The 26,376-nt window shown below is 40.1% G+C and overlaps 1 long non-coding RNA gene across 4 annotated transcripts in view; it reads right to left on the reverse strand.

The window, feature by feature from the left end:
- LOC141496921 (uncharacterized) overlaps window positions 1-26,376 on the reverse strand; it is a 1,073,688-nt gene that overhangs the window by 213,776 nt on the left and 833,536 nt on the right. The window lies entirely within an intron of this gene.

The following is a 26,376-nucleotide window of genomic DNA, read 5'->3' on the forward strand; positions in this document are numbered from 1 at the left end:
CTTCCTCCTTTTATCTCTTATTGAGGGTCAGCTCTGTCTCATAACTACCACAGTTGCTGCTAGCTTATCCATTCAGGCCTCTGTTCTGGAATGCTTCTTCCTGAGTGGTTTAAGATCCCTCTTACTATATGTCTCAGGTTTGCCCTTCAGGTCTACTGAGGGATCAAGCTTCTTGGAATCATCTGGCACAGGACCAGCATATACACCACTTTTTGGAGAAAGCTATTGACCTATAAGCTGCCATGTCTCTGTATTGGGAGACAATGATCCCAGATAGAGCAAGGGAACTGAACAAGAATCACAGTAGAGGAAGGCGTGTTTTCATCCAGAGAGTCAGGTTGGAACTACCTGTAATGCTCTTTGCAAAAGCAGACAACATGTTCTGTTGGGTGAGGGTTGGGTGGAGCCTTGTAACTCTGATATCTGTGTTCAGGGCTGAGTCAAGGTTGGAATCTTAGTGCATATCTCTCTCAAGAATTGTGACCTGTGCCCCTCTATGGTAATGGATCCAACTTGCTGAAAGCCCAGCTCCAGGGATGAAACTTTAAATAAAATACTCACTTTGGGGGCAGCTAGGTGACACAGTGGATAGAGCACCAGCCCTGGAGTCAGAAGGACCTGAGTTCAAGTGTGACCTCAGATACTTCAGAATTACTTAGCTGTGTGACCTTGGGCAAGTCACGCAACCACCCATTGTCTTACCAAAAACAAAAAAATAATTTAATGACGTTTGATTTCTTTTGGTGCAAAATAGTTGCTTTTTTTAAAACTTCATTTGTCTCTATGTTGAGTCATTTTTCAAAAATATGCCTGCATAATATGTTACCTGAAACAGAAGCAGAAAGAAAAATTTTCTGGAAACATCTGAAGCCAAAATGGAATGAACTGGAATTTGGATATTCTTATTTTAGCAGCCTTTGATGGTCTCCATATCATTGGGATCATCTGCCTTCTGACCTCTACTCCACTCTGCCATTTTTTAAAGTCTAGGGCAGTTGGAAGTGAGAGACTTTCTATTTTCCCCAAAGCACCAAATCAGATCTGTTTTCTGTGCTCCCCAAAGTATAATGTATAATTTATACACAATGTGGAAAGTATAATGTAGCTTCCAGCCTAGTTGGGGGTCAGTATGGTGGTGGTAGCCTGACCCTCTTGACACATACTGAACTCTTTCTCCCTACAGGGGATCTTGATCTTTCTGATGCTCTGGATTCCTCTCAGTCCTGTGAGTGGCAGCTGGTAGGGATGGCTGGACACCTTTCAGTGGGTGGAATTTCCCTAAAAGATGACCACAGATCAGACCTCTTCCAAAGAACAAATCTATAAATCTTTCTTTAACTTAGCATTAGAGATAACACTGAGGGGCGTGTTTTATTTTCACCAACAACAAAGATACAAATCTTTGAACCCTTTCTATCCCTTTAGTTGAGGATGTGAAGACTTCCTTATGAGGTAACTGTAGGATAACAAGGAATAGAAGTCCACTTTGACATGGTTCAGCAAGTGTCTCTAGAATGATGGTCAGGAGCTTCTCTGGTGTGTCAAAAATGGCATTTGCCTCTAGTCTGTGACAGTTTGGTAGTGCAGTAGTTAGATCATTTATTCTTCATTCCAGTTCACCTGAATTTCATTAGAGTCTCAAACTTAATAGACATATGATTCTGGACAAGACATTTAAATTCAGTTTGTTTGCTAATTTGTAATATGGGACTCCTTGTCTTGGCGTGAGAATCAAAGGAGAAAACTTTTAAGAGTAAGCTTGATGCAAAATAAAGAGTATAAAAACTGTAGTCATCAGGACTCTAGAGGCCACAGGGTCCTGGGGTGCTTGCAGTGGCTAGAATGCTGAAGCCCTGACTTGTGGATTTGTCTCTGTCCAAGCAGGGCTGCAGTCTCCTCTTGGATATCTTCAGTCAATTTGACCTGCCCTCCTCAATGAAAAACACACTTAAATGTGCTGATGTCATTAGAGAAGGATGCCCATTGAATGGAAGAATTAGTAATAAAGGTCTCATTTTGAAGAGCAAAGTTTTTTCCCCTATTAAATGTAATACCCCAAGAAATTTCATTATGAAGGCTTCCATATCATTATAAAAATGCAATCAAAAATGGAGATATTTTCAGAGAAATGACTCAAACTAAAGGAAGAAAGAACAGTTTGAGTTGGAATATATGTTAACTGCCTTTGCTTGTGAAAACCATGATCTCAAGATCACTGCCATCCCTAAGGACCTATTAAGGCTTTCTTGGTGGTGTGGGAAGAGAGGGCTGTCCCTTTTCACCAAACAAAATGTTTCTTCTCCTGTCCCAGAAGTGTTTGGTTTTCTGAGGGGTGGCAAGCCAATGTAGAGCTCAGAGAAGTCATCTGTCCAAGAATTACTCCCCTCCCCAAAATCTTTCCCTGCAAAATGCCATCACTCTGTAGGGAGCCTGTGTTAATCCTTCACCATGTCTAATTCTTAGAAGACACCCTGCTGGGCTGGAAGCTCACTTCTCTGAGAGAGTGATGGGCAACCCTATTGATCCATCCTGCCCATAAAACTGTCTCTCAGTCAGTCTCTTTCAACCTCTCAATATCTCTTGTCTCATTCAGGCTCTATACTCTCTCAGTCTCTTTTTCTAAATTTGTCTCAGTCTCTTTCACCCTCTCAGTGTCTCTTGTCTCTGTCAACCCCTTTCAACACTCTTCTAGCTTTCCCAAACCAATGTTTTCCATTGACAGCCTATGTCTCTGCCCAAAAAGGTGAAATTCAATGATCCAACAGATAACAATAATAATAATAGGTTACATTTATGAAGTCCTTACAATGTAAGTGCCCATTACAATTAATATCTCCTCTGATCCTCACAGCAACCCTGGGAACTTCAGATGAAAATCTAGTCAAAACTGAAGTCCCCCTCCCGCCATGGATTTCTAATACATGAAAATCAAAATGTAATCTCAGAAATGTGGAAAACAAAGAAAGTTACTTTCCCTAGGAATATAACTCACCTAGCCCATGATATTTCTTTCAACTTAATACAATTCACTCACAAAAATACACCAAAAAGTGATCGGGGAATGTCTCAGTTTCCTCAGCTTTAAAGTAGGATTAATAATAACAGCAGCTAACCTGAAGGGTTTCTGTGGGACTCAGGAAGAGATCCCCCAAGGGAAGAGCTTTGAAAATGCTGGTCATTATTATGAATACCCTAGCTATTATCATTTAATGTTGCTACAGTGAGGTACAAAGGGTGAAATTCAATGGGCTCTTGGAAAAGAGACAAAGGAAGTAAGTCATAATTTCTGTTTTACTGTCCTCAAGTAGAAAACTGGGGAGCTGCTTTTGGGGGGATAGAGCACCATTGGTAAAGAATGTAGAACCAAAGAAGTTTGGAGCCACAAGGGACCTTAGTGCTCCTGGGAAATTCTTTGGTTCTCCTATCATCTCACACTTTTATTCTGCTCCCTTCCACTACTAAGACAAACATGAACCAATTCAATCACAGACTGAGTCAAGAAAAAGCCCCGGCCATTTTCTCTTCGTATTCAGAATCAATTTCCTTTTCAGATCTGCAAGTTTTAGGAGGAGGTTTCAGTTGAAAAGAGAGACATTTTTCTGAAAATTTCAAGAACAAACAAGATCAGGAGATGACAATGTAAACAGTAACAATAAGTGAAATATTCTCAGTTGGCTCATCATAAAGAAGTAAATTGATTTCAACAACAGAAGGAAAGTTAAAAAAATCACTTAACTGTGTGACCCTGATCAAGTCACTTGACCCTGTTTGCCTCAATTCTGTCATCTATAAAATGAGTTGGAGAAGGAATCTTAGTCCAGAGGGCCCCAAATGGGATAAGGAAGAGTATGATCCAAATGAAAGCATCAGACCCAGCCCAGGGTGCCTAAAGGCACACACCTTGGAAGTAGAACCTCCCACAAGGAAAAGTAGTCTTTGAGGGCAGGAACTGGGTCACCAACCCTAATAATGAATTTTTTGGTAATTCTTTCCGAAAAAATAGATCACAGAATTCAAAATTTTAATTAATTCAAAATGAATAATTTTCAGTATATTCTGACAATCTAGCATATACTGTGTAATTGATAATAGTCAAAAGTTAAAGAACATGATTAAAATACATAAATTTTGATTTCTATTCATGTAATTCAGGCAGGCTCTTAGAAAATCACAGTTAGCATTTTTATAAATGTATGTTTTGATTAGTAGTTGTAAAAATGTCAGTATCATTGCAATATGAAGACATCAAAAGCTGGCAAACAAGTGGCTGAGGCCAGGAGCAATCTTTTGTTTTTTGAATCTATATCTCTAACACTGTTACAACACCTTTCTCATTGGAGGCACTGCCCTCATTGCTAGCCCATAGCAAAGGAATACCCTTGGGACCACCACTGCTGGGCAGATGCACCAGAGAAGTCAAAGAGAGGAAAGAAATACATCATCTAAGCAAGCAGGCAGGCCATAAACAGTTATTAAGCACCAGGGGGTCCAAAGAATAGCAAAGAGACAAATTCTGCTCTCACAGAATTTCCACATTGCCACATTTCTTCTGTTAGAAAAGACCTAGAAAAAAACAGAACTAGGAGCCCATCAATACCTGATGATTGTCCTGATACAGTCATTTCTTCCTTATGTACTCCACTATCTCTCAAAGTCTGCTGAAGTAAGGAACATCAAAATAAATTGTAGGCAGCAAGGTGGAAGCTACAGTGGATAAAGCAAAAGATCTGAAATCAGGAAGATTCCTTGTCCTGAGTACAAATTCACCCTCAGACACTTCCTAGTGACCCTGGACAAGTCACTCTGCTTGCCTCAGTTTCCTCATCTGTCAAATGAGCTGGAGAAATAAAATGGCAAACCACTCCAGTATCTCTGCCAAGAAAATACCAAATGGGGTCAAGAATTGAAGACAAAGGAAAAACAAAGAGCAACCAAAAATTGTGAGACATGAATGTCAATGTAGAAAAAGAGCACCATTTAAAAAGAGACAAAAATTAGAATTAATATGACTAGAAAGAGAAGACTTGTTAGCTAAAGGTGAACAACATTACTGGTTATAAATATTTATTAAAAACCACTAATTGTTAAACTGGGAAAACAAAAAGTGGCAAAAGACAGTCCCTATCCTCAAGGCATTAACAATCTAGAGAGAGGCAACTGGCAAACAAAGCAAGCTGTGTTCTGGACAAATGGGAAATAATTAACAGAGGGAAGGCACTGAAACTAATAAGGGTTGGGAAAGGTTTCCATTGAGAGATGGACAAAAATAATAATGGAAATCAAAAGTACAATAAGAAACATTTGAATGCAGTTTAATTAGAATAAGCGACCAAGCTGCTCTTTTCTTGGTGGAGGTGAGGCACCACTGGAATAAAAAATATTATCCACCCTCAGACACAGGGTAGTTTGGCTTTGCTGAACTCTTTGGCTCTTTGTCTTTCTTGATATTTGTTGCCAAGGGTAACTCATTGGATAAAATAGTTAAGTGAGGAACTATTGGGAAATGAAAATAATACCCCCAAAATTACTTAAATGACTTATTCCTTCTTCTGACAAACTTTTGAGTAGCCACTACCTAACTGTATATTTTAAAATTGTTTAGTGTAGTTTTGTTTTCAAAAAATTGGAAAAGTAACTCTAAGAAGCATCATGTGAGTAATGGATTAATGGGTCATCTAGATAGGCAAGAAGACCTGGATTCAAATCCCACCTCAGATACATCCGTGCCCATGTGACTTTGGAGAAGTCACCTTCACAATGCTCAGGACCATCTCATAAGGCTCCGTAGTTGTAGTAGACTTGCACTGGCAGAAGGAAGCTTCTCAAAAGGGATATTCCCATTCAGGAACCTGGCCAATAGGGTTGAGGGACAGAAAACATTTTTCATATAAAGATTTATTTTGACCTAGGAATTTCTGAAACTTCTCAGTGTCGAAGAATACTTCAAAGAATAAGGAACCCTTGGGTTATAGTCGTGTTTCTAAAGCGAAGGACAACGGAGAAATCAGGCCCCACAGGTTCTAATTCCTTAGAAGTAGAAAGGTGAAATTCAGGTTTCCAATTTCATAATACTAAAAATTGCCACATTCCTCAGGCAAGACTATAAACATGCAACTCAGGGACTTTGACTCAAGGAAAAAGGAAAAGTCTTAATCCAACAAAGCAATTTGACTCCATGAGTTTTGCTAACTTTTCAGAAGTATCTGAAAACACCCTGATGGTTTAATTTGTATGCTAATTAAAATTCTGGATCTTGATGCAGGAGAGACCAAGTTTTCTTTAATGAACATGCATTCCCTTCCCAAACTATTGGTTTAAACCTTTCAGGTAAACTTGGTCTCCCAAAATATGCATTTTATTTTCAACCAAGTTGTAGATTGGGGTGCCATGCAAATGGAGGGGCATGGGACCTAGAGGAGGAATTCAGGAAAAGGAGAACTAAAGAAATCAAGGACACAGAAGGGGGGAGAGACAAGGCACCATGATTATAATATCAATTTGATAGGCTAAATAGCAGTGCTTTGAATCTCAAAGTCAAGGCAGTAGACCCCCAATGCCCCCCTGGCCCAGAGATGATGCACCACCTTCCTTTAGGAGAGGAAATGAAGCTTGGAGGAGAAAGTGGCACACTGCTTTTCACATAACTGTGTATCTTAGTTACTAGATAAATGCTGATAATAATGACAAAACTATTTTTCCAATATCTAAATAGGAAAAAAATCCAGGCCCTAAACTGGTAGGGTCAATTTTTAAATTTTATCTTTAAATATTTCAATTATCCAAAGGCTGCAACATTATCATCCTCTCTTTTTCTTTTCTAGTCAGTTCACTTTGTGCCTCTAAGTTTCAGTTTCCCCATCTGTGAAATGCGGATAAGAAGCTATGCACTACTAAGCTCACAGAGACATATTAAGGAAGTGCTTTCAAAACCTTAAAATCCTACAGACACAGGCATTATTGTTTGTTCTGGATATTTTTGTTCCTAAAAATACCCTCTCTAATAGGGCAACTTCACCCTCCAAGAAAACTTGTCCCAGAAGCAAGAATGCCTCCAAAGTCAATAATCAGTCAAGAGAGGTCAGAAGTCTTCAAAGTTTATATAACAATGACTTGTTCCTCATGTACTCAAACCCAGCCCATTTACACTTAATTTGTACATAATTCTAACAGTTTTAGTTAGCATATTTCCTAGAACAGGTAAAAAGGAACAAATAAAAGGGATGGGGGAGAAAAGGAACCAGAAAAATCATACATAAGAACACAAAAAACCCATATAGCCTATAATGTAACCTGACTCAGCCTCAAGTTCCTCAATAAAATGGAGATAATAAAAAGCACTTACTTTTCCCGGTGCAGGCAAAGACCAAATGAGATAGAAAATCGAGTTGAAAACCTTAAAAGTACTAAGTAAAAACTAGTGAGCCATTATTATTATTATTATTATTCAAAGGTTCTACAAAGATAATCCCAGTGGGCAGAGGGTAAAGGGGACATCAAATTTCCCCCTACAGTAGATAGGCTAATAATAGCCCTCCTCTTTATTGGATAGTCTCCAGGACCAAGGCAGGTTAAAGAAGGAGAAAATCATTGGTCCACCTCAAGTAAAGCTATGGACAGGATTGAAGGCATGGAAACTGAAAACTAAGCCTTTGGGGACACCCTGCATATCATCATTGTCAGTAACAAAGATTATTATTTTCTTTTTATTCAGGAAGCTACTACAGGTGAAACACAACATTTACAGTTAGGAAGACCTGAGTTTGAATTCTGCCTCAGACCTTTACTAGTTGTGTAACAGAACCTGTGCAGAATTCTTAACCTCTCTGCCTAGTTTCTGCCTCTCTAAAAATGAGGGATTATAGCACCTACTTCATAGGGTCCTTGTAGGGATCAAATGAGTTATGGTATTATAAAGTGTTTTGTAAACTTTAAAGTGTTCTGGAAAATTCTAGCTATTATTTTCTCTGATTTCCTTTGAGTGGGTTGCCCCTCCACCATTGCAAATTATAGCCCCTTAAGTAGAGAAAATGGTCTTCTAGAATTACTGAACCCAAGGGGCAGCTAGGTGGCTCAGTGGATAGAGCACAGGCCCTGTGGTCAGGAGGAACTGATTTCAAATCTGCCCTCAAACACTTGATGCTTATTATCTGTGTGCCCTTGAATAAGTCACTTAATCCCATTGCCCATCCCCCCCAAAGAAGTTCTGCATTTAAAAAATTCCCCAACCTGAGGTCAACCTTGTTCATTGACCCTCTCTTGAAAGAAGGCTATAGTCTTCCTTACACAACTGACAGCTACAAGTGACTCTATGGTCCACCCACCAAAGCCTGGGAAGGCCCACCCTATGATGTCCTCATCCAGCTTTCCTAATCCAATGTTTCTGTCCTAGTCCCTCCAAAAATCCTCCCCATGGGGCCCTCTGCTGAGTCTTCAAATTGGGCCATTAGTGAAGCTAAATCACCCCATTTTCCTTCCCCCCCATCATTCATCTATCACTTGTTAACTTTTACCCATCTAGTGTCATGGTTAATATGCTGCAGGCTTCTTACACCAAGTAAACACAATTCTCTGGGTCTGCACACCCACACACAAGACAATATTATGTATACCCAATGTCCTAAAAGTCTAATTACAGTTGTAAACCTTTTTGGGGGGGCAAGAATCGGGTGAAGTGACTTTCCGAAGGTCACAGAGCTAGCCAATTATTAAATGTCTGAGGCCATATTTGAACTGAGGTCCTCCTGACTCCAGGGCCCGTGCTCTATCCACTGTGTCAACATAGCTGCCTCCAAAACCTTTTGTTAAATGGTTGAGAAGTACCCTTAAGACTTTTGGAACACACTGCAAAACAGGACTCGGGGGGGGGGTCACAGTTCCCAAAACCTTGTCCTTGGTTTTTATAAAGATGAAAGAAGATGCCAGGACTCAGCACCGGCTTTCGTGATTCGGCACGATTTGGGAGATATAAAGTTTGATCTGAAACTTAGGCATCAAAAGAATTGAAAAGGAAACAAGAGGCCTATGGATGTTGTTTGGAATATTTATGAAAAAAACTTTGTTCCCTGCTGCTATTTCCAGAAAAGCACACTGGGGTTGGATATCTTGGAGCCTCCTTTGAGCTTTTTCAAGGGTTGTGAGAAATGTAGTGTGTTGGTCTTCACAGGGTGTGGAGGGGAGACTTAGGGAATCCATTACAAAGGGGGAATGGCCCAGCCAATGACAAGTCTGGAAGTGTCTTCCTAATCCCATTCCAAGGGATACCAAACCTCAAACCCAGAGCAACCTAGAGATATTGACTTAATGCTACTGAGTTTGCACAATTAGGTAATTCAATATTAACCCACACCCCCTGTGATAATTGGGGTTCATTAGCATTTCATGCTTGGATGACGTGGGGGGGATCTTATTAGGGGCATATTATGAAATGGGTGGACCTTTTAGATTGTAACTCAAACTCTGAGAGCCGATGAACACCCAAGAATGAGGGGAAAGTTTCTGAGGACAATAAATTACCTGATTCCTGAGATTAAGGTGTGCCTCACGCCTAGGAGTGAGGTACCCTATCTTGTAAGGTGTATCTTGCAAGGTTCATGAATAAAATGTACGATTTTCTCTCACTCTAGCAGGTGTTTCTTTTCATTCATTTATAACAATAATTTGGGGGCTCGTCCCAGATCTTCAGAACACCTCAAGGAAGTCTTATAGCTTGATTTCAAGCCAGATCCTCATTTCTTTTCCAGCGTTCCCTTGGGTGGATCTCTGATTGCCATTGATGAGTGATAGGTAATTGTGGAAATGACCCAGAAAGGTAGGGAAACTTCGGTTTTTATCTTTTGAGGCTGATTCTAGACAGTTCCAGGAAAGGAAGTCCTAGATGGGAGGCCAGGGTTTGAAAAGGCACTTCAGGGTGGGGAGGAAGAGGACCACCCCATCCATTACCCAAGGAGAAGCCTTTGGGTAGGAAATGAGCTAGCTGGGACATTGAGGATGCTGTCCAGGGTAAAGAGAAAAGCAAGGTCATCATATACTGCTCTTCTGAATGGCCACGCATCCCCATCCAAAGACAGGTTTGTCTGGTGGCCAAGGTTTGGGTCTGATGAACAGTCAACCATAAGGTACCTTTAAATAAAGAGGAGGTATAATATGCAGCATGCTGGATAATTGGTGATGCTAAATTATGTTTAAGTTAGAAAAAGATAAAAAAGATAGGTGGGATTCTCTGGCTGCTCCTAGAGAGGAGGCTAACAGCGGGGCCCAAGAGGAAAGGGAGTCTGGAGAGAGGAGAAAAAGAAATGCTTTCTAAATTAAGGAAACCAATTGGATCCAATGCTGTGTGAGTGAGTTTGAATGTTCCCGCGGGAGTGTGTGTATTTGTTTTGTCCTGTCTTGTGTACATGTCTCTTTTAGGCATCTTTGGGTCTGGGGACCCAGCTTAAGTTTTAGAAGAGGGAAAGCTGGGAGTTGGGCCCAGGAGTTTCAGAAGGTGGGGGAGAAGGAAGTAGTGTGGAGTGGCCCCCATGTGGAAATCAGCCCTTCCCTCACTGAGCCGGTGGTAGATGTGCATGGTGTGTAAAGTTAAGGGAAGGGAGGGGGATTCATAAAGAGAAAACGATGTGGTTTGCAGAGAGGTTAGAAGAGTTGAAGAGGAGGGAAGTTTGGAGAAGTTCTAGGAGGGAAGATTATTTATCCTTATGTGTGTCTGGGAAAGATTCCATGCTTTATCCCTGGATTTTGGGAACTTTGTTAAGTGGCTTGCAAATCCCTCTAAGAGGAGAAGGAAGTGGTAGTGCAGCAGCCCCCACGTGGAAATCAGCCATTCCCTCACCCGGTGCTACTGGGGTACTGTGCTAGGGGTGCAGAGTTACAGAAAGGGGAGGGGGATTCTTAAAAAGAAACAAAAGTAAGTTGTGATTTGGGGAAAGAGTTTAGGAGAAGTTCAAGAGAAAAAAGAACCTTTAAGGGAAAGAGTGAGAAGTTAGAGGAGGAATGATTTCCTATCCTTACGCTTTCTCCCTGGGTTGGAGGAAGGGGTGGTGGGTTGGACACATTGTGTTCTTGATCCCATCACCATCTGGTTAAGACTTGAACCCTAGACTGAGTCTACCTAAGTTTCCCACCCACCCATGGAGGGAGTGGGGGAGAGACAGGAGAGCTCAAGTGCTTCAGCCTTAAAGGGAAAGATCCCTCCAAAGGTGGGATATGTGATGGGAAAGAAAAAAAAGTGTCTAAGATCCAGGGATTAAGAGACTCCTTTATAGAAAGGAAATCACGTTTAACGAATATCTGCTGGCCGCGTGGCCTGAGTGATGACTCCCATTGTTTTTAAAGTTTCTGAGGGAGAGTTTTGGAAAGCACGCTGAGGGTTCTAAAAGAGGCATACTAGTGTTGTCACATTCTGACAAAGTTCGTACAGAATAGAGGAATTAAAGAACCTAGATTGTTAAATTAGTTTGAGATTAAACTATTTTAACACTATTGTAACTTTTTCAAGGAGTTATGTGGTTTGGGATTTTAAAGTCTATTGTAACACCTCTGGGTTAAAGAAAAGTAGTATTGGGTTACTAAGAGAAATACCTGGGTTACCAGGGATGTTTACTGATGTCTTTTTGGGGACAAGCTCTAATTGGTTTTAATGTTGAGTTTAATAATGCTAAGTATTAATGTGTGATTGCTTTGAAGAGCAATAAGGAAAATGTGAAAAAGTATGACCCTTTCTGGAATAGATCTGTGGGTTCATGAATAATGTAATAATGGAGGGATTGCTTTTTACAATCTAGTAATTTGTGTGTTACTCTGTTACTCTTATTTCTGTTCTGTTATAATGAAATTAATAACGCATGTTGGAAATTTAAGGCTATCTGAGATGTTTACTGGTTTTAAAGAATTCTGTAAAGTAAATTGTATGTTAGGGGGTGGCTTGGTGCCTCAGTGCATAGAGCACCGGCCCCAGAGTCAGGAGACCTGGGTTCAGGTCAGGCTTCAGATACTTAGTGATTGCTTAGCTGTGTGACTTTGGACAAGTCACTTAACCCAATTGCATGTGAAATGGGAATATTTTGGATCTATATATGCATATTCCAAAGTAGTGGTTGTTTGCTTTGAAGTAAAAGCACTATATAATATAGGAAAGATAAACACAATATAATTTGATATTTCTCTGTGCAATCTCCTGGACAACGGAGGTAAGATACAACAGGCTAGAAGGAGGTTGCTCTAGCCAAGGGGAATCTGATATGTCATCTTTATATACAGATAGAGTAGATATGATTTCAGACAAAGGGATGTCTCTAGTAAGAGGTAGGAGACAGGCCTATAGGGCCAGTCATAGTTAGAATACCAGGTTTTAGGCAAAGAACCAGGAAGGATAGTCGAGCTTTAGGTAGGGGTTTCATTAATTTGGACTTATTAAGATTATAATTGGAACTTAGGGAAATGTATTCACTGGATGTTCTAATTAGGTAAAACAACTATTTTAGATCATGGGACTTTTAATTTTCTGTTATGTCAGATACTAGGATGGTCAACTAAAAAAAAATGCTACTGTGAAAATGTCATGTTCTTTGAGCCAAATAAGCCAATGAAGCAAGGATGTCAGGTGACAGGGATGGGCAGCTGAAGGGGCAGCTTCTCAGTATGGCTGAGGTTGGACCCCTTTGACTTTATTTCCCCAAAATGACATGTGGATAATGTCTCACCTGGAAGAATAAATCTGGCCTAATACATTTGACTTGCCCATGTGACCTCCACCTGGACACTGACATTCAATACTCATAATGGAAATTTCCTTTAATGTCCTGGAAAGTTTTAGGTAAATTAGATCTAATAGCCAGAGATGGATTAGGTTTCTGGCTCTGACACCTACTATCAGCTACATGCTAAGATAGGAATTAAGTTTCCTTAGTTTTTTTATTAGAGGAGATATTTAGGTAAGAAGAATGGGAAATTCTTAAGATAATTCCAGTTTCAAGTTCTAGTTTAAGGAAACAAGTGTGAGTTAGATAAGTATACCAGGAAAAGGAAAATATGGGAACATTTGGAAAAAATCATTTTGGTTAAGGATGTTGTTAAGGAATCGTCATTGTAATGACAGCAAAGGTTAAAATTGTTTTATTTTAAGCCAGATGCTGTATACTCTTAGAATAAAAATGACTGTTGAATGTATGTGTATGGAGCAAACTCCCAATAAGAATGATAACATTGATGCAAGCTTGTGAGTTTGCTCATGTAGTTAAATACTAATGGAAGTTTGTGTTAAAAGTGAATTATTTATGTCAATATGGCAATAAGGCAAAATGTAAATTGTAATAAGCTCCAGCATCTCATTGTTTTGTAATGGAAACTTCTTTGGATCTGAATAAGATATTCAGCAGTTTCTCTACCAGAAGACAAGGTCTCAAGGAGTCAGAGCTGTAGAGGACTTTTTTGGAACAGATTCAGAAACTGCTGAAGGACTTTAGATGCCTACAAGGGAGAAGAGTAGAGAGATGAGACAATGGACCAGTTATCTCCACCATCTCTCACCTATGTGTACATTGTTTATCTGTAACTTCCCCTTGACTCTGTAAGTGTGGCACCCCTACTTATGCCCTTCTCCTTAGAGGAAAGGAAGAGGGGAGGAAGGGTATAAATGTTCTCCATTGAGAAAGAAAGAGGGAGATTATTGGGTGGCATTATTATAGCTATGTGAGTCTGTATAGGAAATGAGTCCTATCTCTGATTTAGACAACAGGGTGTTAGTAAAGGTGGGAGGAGAGTCTAGCTGGCAGAAGTCAATGCCCACTCTTTTGGTGTGGCTATTGAACTTGCCATAGTTCACAGCAGTTTGAGAACTGGCCTTGGGTACTCCTGAGTCTGGCCTAGATTCTCAGTCTCTGGTCAGAGGTGCACTGTGGAGCAGAATTCTGATCCAGAGGAGAGATACCAGTTGCATGTGACTGAGTCAGTTCAGGGTGACTATTGTTTATAAGTGCCTGGCCAGGACAATTGCCTGGGGAGTAGCAAGTATCTGTACATGTCCAGAAGCAGGGCACGTATATTGAGGACTTAACAATATAGGTTGCTTCAGATTCATGTGAGATTAATGATGGTAACTGGATGTCTTGTAAAGATGTGCAAAATGGGGCATTTGTTAAGGGAAATTGATTATGAGTTAGTATGGACTTGCAAGGATAGCGCTGAAATGGCCATTTTGCAAGAAAGATAGTTTTAGGGAACATCAATAGATATATTAGCAATTCTTAGGGTTGATCCAATGGCACAAAATCAGGAATTTAGTTTGGATTTTGGAGCCAGGAAGACTTTTCTAAAGACATTGGTATAAAAACTTGCAGTGGAAGGAGGTACAGCAATTTTGGAAATGTACCTATTATCATAATAACTATATGGCCTATTTAAGGGGGTCCCTTGGAAGTAAGGAGGAGGAACAATATTATCCATTTGTTGGAAACTATCCCTGGAAGACCAGCTAGAGGGACATTATTGGATTTGTAGGACTACTGCCTAGACCCAGTTGTCCAAAGAGTTGGTCAGGGAGATATCTAGACTTAAGCGCCTACTACCAGGGCACAGGATGGGAGTTGGGGCTATGGAACCCAAATTTATATCCTGAATAGGTTAATAAGACTCCAAGCTATAGTTGAAATAATTACCAATCAAACAGTAGGGTCTTGGACCTGCTGGCTATCCAAGTCACGCAAACAAAAGAGGTGAGTATTCAACATAGATTGATACTAGACAACCTGTTGTCCAAGGAAGGAGTAGTCTGTGATAAAATGAACTTGTCATGCTGCTGTGCAAAGATAGATGACAATGGGCAGGTGGTAAAGAAGATAACCAGGGATATTAAAAGTTGGCACATGTTCCATTCCAAACCTGCACAAGTCCATTTAGTACCTCTTGGATGAATTGGTTTACTGGTTCATGGTGGAAAACAGTTACTGGGTGTCTAACTATTGGCCCTAAGGAAAATCCTATTAGCCATGTACATCTTCCATGTATAATCCAGTTAATAACTCATAGTGATTCCATCAGCAAATTAGTACAGGTGTACAGTTCTAATAAGGAAGAGGCAAAGATATTGATAGGGAAAGTCAGTCCTTTCAAGGATGAGGATTATGAATTAATTTGAGGAAGATACTGCTGGTGAAGTGTGAAGACCAAGTTGTTTTTAAAAAGAAAAGGGGGAGTTGTGAGAAATGTAGGGTGATGGTCTTCACAGGATGTGGAGGGGAGCCCTTTGGGAATCCATTACAAAGGGGGAATGGCCCAGCCAAACAAAAGAATGGAAGAATCTTGCTAATCCCATTCCAGGAATACCAAACCCCAGTGGTCGAGAGTGACCTAGAGATGTTGACCTAATGCTACTGAGTTTACTCAATTAGGTAATTGAATATTAATCCACACACCCCCTGTGAGGATTGGGGTTCATTAGCATATCACTCATCTTAAGATGTGAAGGGGGATCATATTAGGGGCATGTCTTGGAATGGGTTGACCTTTTAGATTGTAACTCAAACTCTGAGAGCCTATGAACATCCAAGAGGGAAGGGAAAGAGTTTATGAGGATAATAAGTTACCTAACTCCTGAGACTAAGGTGTGCCTAGGAGTGAGGTACAAATATCTTGTAAGGTGCATATTGCAAGGTTCGTGAATAAAATGTATATTTTTCTCTCACTCTAGTAGGTCTTTTTTTTCATTCTTTCATAACATAGACCCAGAACTAATTGTAAACTAAATAACCTCATTTTAAAGAATGAGTGGAACAAGCAACAAATTATAGAAAGAATTAAATATTTCATCCTAGATAATGACAATAATGACACAACCTACCAAAACTTATGGGATACACTCAAGGTGGCTGTCAGAGGATGTATTATATCTTTAAATGCTTACATGAAAAAATTAAAGAAAGAAGAAATCAAGGAACTAAATATGCAACTAAAAAAACTAGAGAAAGAACAAATTAAAAACTCCCAATTAAATACCAAGTTAGAAATTCTAAAAATTAAAGGAGAAATTATTAAAATCGAAAGCAAGAAAACTATTGATATAATAAATAAAACCAAGAGCTGGTTTTATGAAATAACCAATAAAATTGATAGAATTCTGGTCAATTTGATTACAAAAAAAGAAAGAAGAAAACCAAATTGCTAGTATCATAAATGAAAAAGGTGAATGCACCACCAATGAGGAAGAATTTAAAGTAATAATTCAGAATTAATTTGCCTAACTCTATGCCAATAAATTTGAAAATCTAAGTGAAATGGATGAATATTCATAAAAATATAAGTTGTCGAGATTAAATGAAGAAGAAATTAAAAACCTAAATAACCCTATCTCATAAAAAGAAATTCAACAAGCCATTACTGAGCACCCTAAGAAAGAATCGCTAGGGCCAGATGTATTCACAAGTGAATTCTGTCAAACATTTCAGGAACAACTGGCCATTTTGCAAGAAAGATAGTTTTAGGTAACATCAATCGGTATATTAGCAATTCTTAGGGTTGATCCAATGGCACAAAATCAGGAATTTAGTTTGGATTTTGGAGTCAGGAAGACCTTTCTAAAGACATTGGTATAAAAACTTGCAGTGGAAGGAGGTACAGCAACTTTGGAAATGTACCTATTATCATGATGACTATATGGCCTATTTAAGAGGGCCCCTTGGAAGTAAAAAGGAGGAACAGTATTATCCATTTGCTAGAAACTATTCCTGCAAGACCAGCTAGAGGGACATTATTGGATTTGTAGGACTACTGCCTAGACCCAGTTGTCCAAAGAGTTGGTCAGGGAGTTATCTAGACTGAAGGGCCTACTATCAGGGCACAAGATAAACTCTTTGGAAAAATAGGTGAAGATGTGACTCTGTCTAACTCTTTCTATGACACCAATGGGGTGCTGATACCTAAACCAGGAAGAGTTAAAAATAGAGGAAGAAAATTTTAGACCTATCTCCATGATGAATATAGATGCAAAAATCTTAAATAAAATCTTAGCAAAAGGATTACAAGTTATCACTAGGATAATACATTTTGACTAAGTAGGATTCATCCCAAGGACTGCAGGATTGGTTCAATATTAGGAGAACTGTTAGCATAATTATATCAATAACACAACTATCATAAATCAAAGGATCGTATCAATAGATGCTGAAAAAGCTTTTGATAAAATAGAACACCTATTCCTACTAAAAACACTAGAGAGTGAAGGAATAAGTGGTTTGTTCCTTAGAATAATGAGCTGTACATATATGAAACCATCAGCAAGCATTATATGCAATGGGGATAGGCTTGGGGAATTCCCAATAAAATCAGGGTTGAAACAAGGATGCCTATTATCACCACTACTATTCAAAATTGTATTAGAAATGTTAGCCTCAGCAACAAGAGAAGAAAAAGAAATTGAAGTAATTAGAATAGGGAAGGAGGAGACAGAACTTTCACTCTTTGCAGATGACATGATGGTATACCTAGAGAATCCCAAAAGGTCATCTTAAAAGCTACTAGAAATAATTGGCAATTCTACCAAAGTTGCAAGATATAAAATAAACCTACATAAATCCTCAATTCTATATATGACTAGCAAGATACAGTAGAAAGAGCTAGAAAGAGAAATCCCGTTCAAAGTAACCTCAGACAAAATAAAATACCTGAGCATCTACCTGCAGACTCAAAAACTTTTTGAAAACAATTACAAAACTCCTCTCATGCAAATAAAATCAGATTAAAATACCTGGGTAAACATCAAATGTTCATGAATAGTTAGAGCTAATATAATTAAAATGACAGTTCTACCAAAAGTAAACTACTTGTTTAGCAACCTACCAATCAAAATTCCAAAAAATTACTTTAATGAGTTAGAAAAAGTTGTAAGGAAATTTAGATGGAGAAATAAAAAGTCAAGAATTTCCAGGAATTAAATTTAAAAAGTGAGAAAGGAAGTGGCTTAGCCTTACCAGATCTAAAATTATATTATAAAGTATCAGTTGTCAGAACTGTCTGGTATTGTTTTAAGAATTAGAGTTATGAATCAGTGAAACAGACTATGTGCAATAGCAGGAAATGATTATGGTAAACTACTGTTTGATAAACATAAAAAGTCCAGCTTTTGGGATAAAAACTCTCTCTTCATTAAAAACTGTTGGGAAAACTGGAAGTTAGTATAAAAGAAACTTAGATTAGACCAACACCTCACATGCTATACCAAGATAACATCCAAATGGATATAGGATTTAGACATAAAAACAAAGATTATAAACCAACTAGAAGATTAAGGAGTAATTTACCTATCAGATCTACCAACAGGGAAACAGTTTATGTCAAAGGAAGAGATAGCGAACCTTATTCAAAACAAACTAGATAATTTTGACTACATTAAATTAAAAAGCTTTTGCACAGACAAAACTATTGTAACCAAGATGAAGAGGAATGTAGTAATTAGGGAAACAATTTTTGCAACTTGTATTTCTGAGAAAGGACTCATTTCTAAAAAAAAAAAGCAACCCATTTGGGTTCTGTCTCTCGAAAGTTTAGAGTCCTTAGTTTCGAAGTTTTATCAGAGAGCGCCTAAGACTCGATCCTTTCTTGTCGACATCTTTTTCTGCCCCCGAAACGTTCCAGAGACAGAACCCACAGAGGGACACAGTGAGGCAGTCCTCCTACTGAAGGTAACCTGGAAAAGAGCAGAAAGGCTCTGCTCCCTGGGGTTTGAGGGGCGGCCGCCAGAGCGAAAGAACTTCAGCCTCCTGGAGGCAGCCCCAGGGTGCTGGGAGCCCCAGATCACAGCAGTGGGGGATTCTCCTGAGCTACACCCTGGGGAGCGCCAGGAACAAAGTGGGGGAAAAGCAGGGGACCTCTGCCAGTGCAAGCACGTGGAGCCCAGCCCTCAGGGCAACCAGCCAGCAGTGTGGTCTTTTGGCAGCCCAGATCCAGTATCAGAAGCAGGTAGAGCTGGTAAGTAGGAGCCCCAGGGCATGAGCCCATTGAGCTGAGAGAGGGGAGTGAAGAGAGACTGCAGAGCTCTGTCCTTTGCATCTGGAACAGGATACTGGGGTTCCAACCACATTCAGATCCTGATCCAAGTCTAGGACCCCCATAGAACAGCAGGGAACCCCACCTCAGCAGCATGGCAGAAGGGGGTGTGTATGGTCATTCACAGACCAGGAGAGAGGACAGAGCCTCACACACTGAGACCCTTATGGGAGTGTCCCAAAAGCTCTGGAAGCACCCCAAAACCAGGACCAGACTGGGAACATGAGCAAGCAGAGAAATAAGAGGAATACCATTAAGAAATATATTGCAAATGAGCCCAAGAAGGATCAAAATATTCACTCCAAAGATGAGGAAGCACAAGCTCCTGCATCTAAAGACTCCAAGAAAAACAGAAATTGGGCTCAGGCTATGACAGAGCTCAAAAAAGACTTTGAAAATCAAATGAGGGAGTTGGAAGAAAACTGGGAAAAGAAAGGAAAAAGATGCGGGAAAAACATGAAAATGAAGTCACCAGCTTAGTCAAGGAAATCCAAAAAAATGCTGAAGAAAATAGCATGCTAAAAACCAGCTTAGGCCAAATGGATAAAACAGTTCAAAAAGTTATGGAGGAGAAGAATGCTTTAAAAAGCAAAATTGGCCAGATGGAAAAAGAGATAAGAAAACTCTGAGGAGAACAAATCCTTCAGACAAAGAATAGAATTCAGCGAGACTGATGAATTTTGAGAAATCAAGACTCATTACTTCAAAACAAAAAAAATGAAAAATTAAAAGAAAATGTGAAATATCTCATTGAAAAAACAACTGATATGGAAAACAGACTTAGGAAATATAATTTAAAAATTACTGGAATACCTGAAAGTCATGATCAGGAAAAGAGCATTGACATCATTTTCAAAGAATTACGACAGGAAAATTGTTCTGACATTCTAGAAGCAGAGGGCAAAATAGAAATGGAGAGAATCTACCAATCCCCCCCAAGAAAGAGATCCCAAAAAACCAACCCCTAGGAATATTATAGCCAAGTTCCAGAACTCTCAAGTCAAAGGGAAAATATTACAAGCACCCAGAGGGACACAGTTCAAATATTGTGGAGCTGCAGTCAGGATCACACAGGACTTAGCAGCAACTACATTGGAAACTCGTAGGGCTTGGAATATAACATACCGGAATGCAAAAGAGCTTAGAATGCAGCCAAGAATGAACTACCCAGCAATGCTGAATGTCCTCTTCCATGGAAAAAAGATGGACTTTCAATAAACCAGGGGAATTTCAAATGTTCTTTTTTGGAATGGCCAGAGCTGAACAGAAGGTTTGATCTTCAGATACAGGATTCATTTGAAGAATGGAGATTGGAGGAGAGGGGGAAATTATGAAGGACTTAATGATGATGAACTGCATGTATTCCTGCATAGAAAAATGATACTGATAATACTCATATGAACCTTCTCAGTTAATAGAGCAGGTAGAGGGAGCTTTTATAGTTGAAGCACAGGAGAAAGCTGAATTCGAAGATAAAATATTGTGTAAAAATGGAGTCAATAGAAAACAAAGGAAATGTAATTGGAGAAAGAAAAAGGAGAGTGGGAAAAGGCCAAGATATTTAATATAATAAGTTTTTCTTTATTACAATGAGCTTTTGCAGTGATATGGAAGGGGAGAGGCAAGGGGGAATGAGGGAAACTTTGCTCTCATCAGAGGTGGCTAGGACAGGAAACAGCATATATATACTCAATGGGGTATAGACATCTGGAGTAAGAAGGAGGAGGGAGCAGGGCGAAAGCGTGGGGATGTGAATAAAGGAGGAGAGGATGGACCATGGGGGGAGAGTGGTCAGATATAACACATTTTCTTTTTTACTTCTTGGAAGGGGCTGGGATTGGAAAGCCTGTCCAGGACCATAGGACCTGGTGGATTCTGGGCCTAAGGGGTGGTATGGGTTCTCAGGGCCTCTTGGCCCCAGGACCAGGGATCTATCTGCTATGCCACTTAGCGACCCTACAGCAGAGTCAGAGTGAAAGGAGAGAGAAAATATAGTACATGGTAGTGGAGAAATAAGAAAAGAGGGAGTTGTGATCAGCAATGACAACTTTGGAAAAATATGGAAGTAACTTTTGCGATGGACTTACTATAAAGAATGTGGTCCACCTATGACAGAGTTGTTGGTTTTGGAACAAAGACTAAAGCACGTTTTTCATTATTATTATTATTTGGGGGAGGGTGCAGGGCAAATGGGGCTGGGTGGCCTGACTGGGGCCACATACCAGGGTGATCTTTGGGTGTCTGAGGCGGGATTTGTACCCGGGTACTTCTGGCTCAAGGGCCAATGCTCTGTCCACCACCCAGCCACCACTACTATTATTAATATTTTATTTTATTTTGGGTCTTTTTTTTTGTTCTTTTTGGTTTTTGCAGGGCAGTGGAGATTGGGTGGCTTGCATGTCACATGGCTGGGTGATTGTTGGGTCTACGGGGCTGAATGTGGGCTTGGGTGCTCGTGGCTCCAGGGATGGTGCTTTGTCTATTGCGCCACCTGGCCATACCTAAAATTATTACTTTTTTTATTTTAATTTTTTTTCTCTCCCCTTTACTTTATCGCTCAAGGAATTCTATATTCATGGTGGGGAGGGGGTATTGCGTTTACTCTTAAACAAGAATAGTTTGTTAATGTAAAATTAACATTTGTACAAAATGAAAATAAAAAATAACAGAAAATAAAGAAAAAAATTAATTAATTATTTAAAAAAAAAAAGAAAAGGGGGTGGCTATGTGGCGTAGTGGATAAAGCACCAGCCTTGGAGTCAGGAGTACCTAGGTTCAAATCTGGTCTCACACACTTAATAATTACCTAGCTGTGTGGCCTTGGGCAAGCCACTTAACCCCATTGCCTTGCAAAAACTAAAAAAAAAAAAAAAGGAATTGGAAATTCAGGTGATGCGCATCAGTTCAGAAATGGCTGAACAAATTGTAATATATGATTGGGTCGGAAAGCTATTTCTACTAAGAAATGATGAGCAAGATGTTCTCAATAAAACCTGGAAAGACCTACAAGAGCAGATGCAATGTGAAATGTGCTGAATATAAAGGAGCAGCAGTACTATAGGATCAAATGTGAATAATTTAGCTTTAAGCAGTGCTGTGACTCAAGACAACTCTTAAAGACAAGATAAAGAATGGTATCCATACCCAAAGAAAGAGTTGGTGGTGAATGAATACAGATTGAAGCATATCTTTTTCTTTATTGTTCTTAGGCGGAGGTCTATGTTTTCATTCACAACACAATTATTATTGGAATGTTTTGCATGACTACACATTTTTACCCTATATCCAATTGCTTGCTTTCTGGATGAGGGGAGGTGTGGTGGAAATAAGGGAGAGAATTTGGAACTCAAAGCTTTGAAACAACTATTTTACATGTAACTGGGAATGGAAATAGAATAGTAAATAAAATAAGTATAACTACACCACCCAACCCCCAAAAAAGCAACCCATTCCCCAATTGACAAATGGTCAAAGGGTATGCAAAGACAATTTACAGCTAAGGAAATCAAAACAATCCAGAGTCATAAGAAAAATTGCTCTGAATCATTACTCATTAGAGAAATGAAAATTAAAGCATCTCTGAGATACCACCTCACACCTCTCAGAATGACCAATAGGACTAGAATGAACAATGATCTATGTTGGAAGGGATGCGGGGAAATTTGGGGCACTAATACATTGCTGGTCGAGCTGTAAACTCATCCAACCTTTCTGGAGAGCAATTTGGAATCATGTCAAAAGGGCAACAAAAATGTGCATACCCTGTGACCCAGCAATACCACTACTGGGTCTATACCCTGAAGAGATGACAAAAAAGGTAAAAACATCACTTGTAAAAAATATTCATAGCAGCCCTGTTTGTGGTGGCAAAAAATGGAAATTAATTAAATATCCTTCAATTGGGGAATGGCTTATCATGCTGTGGTATATGTATGTCATGGAACACTATTGTTCTATTGGAAACGAGGAGGGATGGGAATTTAGGGCAGCCTGAAAAGATTTGCATGAACTGATGCTGAACGAGATGAGCAGAACCAGAAAAACTTTGTATACCCTAACAGCAATATGGGGGCAATGATCAACCTTGATAAACTCTACCAGCTAATTCTATCAGTGCAACAATCAGGGACAATTTGGGGCTGTATGCAGTGGAGAAAAACATTTGTATCCTGAGAAAGAATTATGGACTTTGAACAAAGACCAAAGACTGTTACCATCAAATCAGGGGGGAAATGATTATAGTATTATGTAATTTTACTATCTCATACTTTATTTTTCTTCCTTAAGGATATGATTTTTCTGTCAACATACTCAACTGAGATCAATGTATAATATAGAACCAATGTAAACACTACCAGAATGCCTTCTGGGAGGGGTGGAGGGAGGGAAGCAAGAATAGGGGAATAAATGTAAATCTCAAAATAAATAAATCTTTCTTTAAGAAAACAAAAAAAACCAAAATAAACCAGATGCTGTAATATTTTTCTTTAACTGAGAAAAGAGCCCTAAATATTCTGGGAGATGAGGAAGAAGTGCCAGTTGTGGGGAAAGGCAGTTTCTCAGGAATTCTGGCTACTGAAGGGTGAGGAAAGCAAGCCTTTGTCAGTAATGGGTTTCTCCCCTCCTGGACGGCAGTGAGCACTGTAGACCAAAGAAACCTTGTAGAACTGTTATTTCAATGGTCCATTGCTGACTGTTGGAGAGAGATGGAAGCTGCCCTTCCTTTCTGCTCAGACTCAAAGGTAAAGATTTGTGACCAGGGAGATCCTGACAGGACCTGGTCTTATCGCCTAACAGTCCTGCATCATCAGCAGGGACCCCCTGAACCTCCCTGTAACTTGCACCTGCCAAATATTAGATCATCACCTTTTGTCTGCTTCCTTTGGCCCACCTTCTGCTATAACCCTCATTTGTTCTACTCTCTTGGGTGTTTAAATTCTTTGGACTTTTCAAAAACTTTAATGAAAGGAGAGTCATAGTTCTACTGAGAACCTTTACCTAAGAGAAAGCCTTCAGGAAGCAGTTCTCATTCTGGGACTTCCCTCCATGGCTATAGCCACTGCTCTAACTTGGGGAATAAACCTCAAAGGGGGGCTAGTAACCTTATCCATAGCAACCACCCTGTACCTAAGCAGGGAGAGGAGGAATTTACTTCAGGGCATATGACCTGGAACATCCTGGAAGCCACAATATCCAATAAGAAAGCCATCCCCTCGACTGGCTCTGCTGGTATTCCCCAGTCACTGTGACCTTCCCCCGTCCCCTAATGGGTGACATCAATCGAAATATTCCTGATATCACAGGCCTGTGATGGATGCCAGGGAGAGGACGAGCCTCTGTCCACATCCCTGACACAAAAATACCCTTTATTTTTTCCTTTTCTAATCGATAAATTTTTCCCGTCGTATACATTTTAACCTAAAGCTGATAGAAGCCAAGGCATTCCATTTGTCTATATTCAATGGTTTATATGAAAATTCCAGGAGAGAAAGGGTTTTGAGGCAAAGAAATGAAACAAAGTGGGAAGAAAATGAAGTTGGAATCAATTTTATCATAGTTTTTCTATAACCACTCTTTCGAGATCACAGTCATCTCCAAGGCCCTGATTTCCCTCCTCCTTCAGAATTTCTCTAAAATGTGGTGTTGGGAGGGAGGAGACCAAGAGGCTTTTTCTATTTCTTCAAATCAGGTCTTTTCTCTGATCTTCCTGACAGTCATGTGTCAGGTTCTCAAGGTTGTGTTGAACTGAGCTCATCTGTCCAGGATATATCACTTCCCCAAATCCTGTCACCTCCACTCTGCCCCCATCTCTCTCCCCAGGGAGTCTGAGCCTACAATCTATCTCCTCCCAGTGAGAGCCCCTGCTGGGCCTGATGCTCCCATCCCTGATGGAGACCATGAACCCCTTTATCGTTTCTGCCCAGCATGGCCCCAGTTTGGATCATCTCATTTAAGGAGTAATAAGCTAGCCCCTAGGCTGCTGTTTTTAATTTCTCTTCATACAGCAGACTCTAAGATAGGAAGGGGAAGGCCTTTCACTGAAGCATTCTCAGGGGCAGGACCCTTGGGTTCCCAACAATTGGTGAGCCATGGAGGAAACCTTTAAGGAATAACTGGTAAGTGGGTCTATTTGTATTTGGAAAAGAAGATATGTGATTCCTGGGCTAAATTTTACACTGTCCCATGGACACCCACTTTGCTGGAGCCAAACCTAGGTCCAGGGGGACCCCTCCAGAAATCATATTTTCTGGATTGGGTATTCCTCTTGAATATGTTCTATCATGAATTGTGGGAAGACATTGTCATTCTCCTGGATAAGACAAGGGTTGGAGCCTTCCTTGCCCACCCCCAATATGTGTAGCCTCATTGTTCAGATGTAGAGTGAAGGGCTTCTTTGAAAAGTGGAGGGATGGCAGGAATGGGAGAGAAGAGAGACTGAGGCTAGATTCATAAAGAAGGGCAGCCAAGCTTTGGTGTCTATTGGTCAGACTGAAGTTGCTGGTGGAGGCATGGTGGGGCTTGCTTTCTCAGGATCCTGACATGAATTCCTAGCTCTACCCTTAGTGCTAAGATGCCAGTGCCATCCGGTTGTTCTCAAAGATACAGGGACTAAGGCAGAGATAGGACCAGGGCTAAAAAGATAAGGATTCTAAATGTGGACCTGATGTAGCTGCTGGTTTGTGTGAGCAGGACCTCCCTGAGTTCTTGGAGAGGCTGGTGGAGGAGGAGGAGAAAGAGGGGAATGAAGATGTGCCAGAGCTGTCAAGTGAGATGGGAAATTTATTTGCCATCTCATGAGACCTCTGCTGTGGTAGAATAATCCTCTAATTGTGATTCTAAACTTTAGAGGTCCACATACCCAAAAAGATGCCGTCATACACAGAATCTCTGAGCCATATCAATGACTGCATTTTAGAATGTGAATAAAAGAGATCTTAGACCAGATCTTCAAGAGGGTGACCACTTACTTTCCATTAGGATGTGACCCCAGGAGATTGGGTACTCCATCTCCCTTACACTTGAACATACTGTTTGGGTGCAGCTCTGCTTCACCTGCTTGACAAGGACCTGTGCAGTCAACATCAGGGACTACATTGGAAGGGGTGGGGGGCATAGATCAGCCCCAAAGGGTTGTTTGCTGGAGCCCTCTTCCTGGGCACCTTCAGAAAACATTTTTATGCAATCTTCGAAGCAGCCAATAAGCCTGGGGATCAGGGCCTATTATTTAGATGTTCTGGTGGGACCAAACCCCCCTTTCTCTATCAAATCCTGTGGTACTTTTCATGCCCTGTGATAGCTTGCCATTCCAGTTTCCTAGATCTGGACAACACCAGGGTATTTCCATCT

Source organism: Macrotis lagotis, chromosome X (genome assembly GCF_037893015.1).
Source record: "Macrotis lagotis isolate mMagLag1 chromosome X, bilby.v1.9.chrom.fasta, whole genome shotgun sequence".
Classification (NCBI taxonomy): domain Eukaryota; kingdom Metazoa; phylum Chordata; class Mammalia; order Peramelemorphia; family Peramelidae; genus Macrotis; species Macrotis lagotis.